General features: G+C 26.3%; 1 long non-coding RNA gene across 1 annotated transcript; it reads left to right on the top strand.

Annotated features, from left to right (window-relative positions):
• The first annotated feature begins 748 nt into the window (after positions 1–748).
• Positions 749–1,811, top strand: LOC116846818. Its single transcript, XR_004378601.1, has 3 exons — positions 749–828; positions 1,511–1,565; positions 1,635–1,811. It is a non-coding gene; the product is annotated as an uncharacterized LOC116846818 (long non-coding RNA).
• The last annotated feature ends 293 nt before the right edge of the window (positions 1,812–2,104 follow it).

A 2,104-nucleotide genomic window follows, 5' to 3' on the forward strand; every position in this document is an offset into this window, starting at 1 on the left:
GTCAATCGGCAATTACTAGTACAATTACAACTTTAAACATTACAGTATGAAGAGAATAACCTAAATAACATTTTGCTAATACATGTTTAAAATAATAAATATTTTAAGTACTAATGTTGATATCGTCCGTAACATGTACATATACATTACATTTTAAACAAAGAATTTTTTGTTTTGCAGGAATAGATTACATGAAAAGAATATTTATAAGTAAATTAGAATAATTGAATTTCTTATTTCGGATATTCCACAAATACATGATATTTTCTCATAACTTTTTATAACTTCAATTTAATATTTATGATTTTCCTAAAATTTAATAATTAATTGATTTTTAATGTAATTGTTTCACATTTTACACAATTTTATTACCTGATAATGTTGACTCGTTCGAACGCTATTTACTACGTTAGCTAACTCTACTCGCCTTACCGGACAGCATTGAGTTGTCATAAATCATGAAGGTATTAGGTGGTCGTGCCTATCATATTTTTCGGTTCTGGTGGAACTAACTCATACTCGATTTACCGTAAACACCCATAGTGTTTCTAGTAATAGAGTGCACCCGGATGAGGAATCTGAACGCACCCTTAGATGACAGGAAATAGGGCATTCGAAATCCATGGGTATTTACGTGTAGCAATCGGATTTCCAATCGGATTGATATAATCATAGTGATGTCTAGAATTGTCTAGACAGAAAGTTGCCTAGGCTAATCGGATTACCAAATCGTGTCAGTGAGGGACAGATCGGATTAGCGTATGCAGAGAAACGTTGCATACATACTTATGTCTTTTAAGAAATAAATATTAAGAAGTAAATAGAAAAGTAAGTATGTGCATTGTTATTTTCATTATAATTAACGTGTATTCTTCTGCAGATGTATATAGATAAATAAAAATTTATTTCTATTTTACTGATATGTGTATATTAAAGAAATAAATATATCTTAACCTAAATGGGTTTAAGTTGTTAACAAGATGTATATAGATAAATAAAAATTTATTTCTATTTTACTGATATGTGTATATTAAAGAAATAAATATATCTTAACCTAAATGGGTTTAAGTTGTTAACAAGATGTATATAGATAAATAAAAATTTATTTCTATTTTACTGATATGTGTATATTAAAGAAATAAATATATCTTAACCTAAATGGGTTTAAGTTGTTAACAAGATGTATATAGATAAATAAAAATTTATTTCTATTTTACTGATATGTGTATATTAAAGAAATAAATATATCTTAACCTAAATGGGTTTAAGTTGTTAACAAGATGTATATAGATAAATAAAAATTTATTTCTATTTTACTGATATGTGTATATTAAAGAAATAAATATATCTTAACCTAAATGGGTTTAAGTTGTTAACAAGATGTATATAGATAAATAAAAATTTATTTCTATTTTACTGATATGTGTATATTAAAGAAATAAATATATCTTAACCTAAATGGGTTTAAGTTGTTAACATACAAGTTTATTAAAATATAAAATATTTTCAGAGTTAAGAAATTATGGAAATGAATGAGGAAGGAATGTTTGAACAGAGTCAATTTGGTATGTATATATACTAGGGTGGTCCTTATTTACTCTTGGTCAAAATTTTTTTTCGAATTTTTCCCGCAGCACCCTCCAAAAAGTTTCCATCTGACAAAAAGAAATCTCTGCTAAACTTTTGCTCGATCGGATAACGAAAAAATCCGTGCCCCCGGATCGTTAAAAATTGAAGTATCTTTATATTAAGCTGTTTGCGTTATCAATATGGTGTTTTCCACAAAAATCTCCTTAGAAAACTTTTCTGTTTTTTTTTTCTATATCGTCTGAGATCTTATAATCTCATTTCAACAATTAGATAAATTGTTGATGACTAAAAAATTAAAATAAATAATTATTGTATTTATTGTTTGAACTACAACAAATCATGTATGTACTACAAAAGTTGCAATATTATGTATGGAGGACAATATAAATGTAAAACATGATACATTTCATGTTTTTATTAATAAAGAAACTTTTTAAATTAAATATTACATAGTAATTAATAATCTCGTGGCTCCTAATCTTATACTAGGAGGGAACCATAGATATACAGTCTG

The sequence above is a fragment of the Odontomachus brunneus genome, unplaced genomic scaffold, assembly GCF_010583005.1.
Source record: "Odontomachus brunneus isolate Ranch 3 - 2012 unplaced genomic scaffold, Obru_v1 Obru_scaffold_070, whole genome shotgun sequence".
Classification (NCBI taxonomy): domain Eukaryota; kingdom Metazoa; phylum Arthropoda; class Insecta; order Hymenoptera; family Formicidae; genus Odontomachus; species Odontomachus brunneus.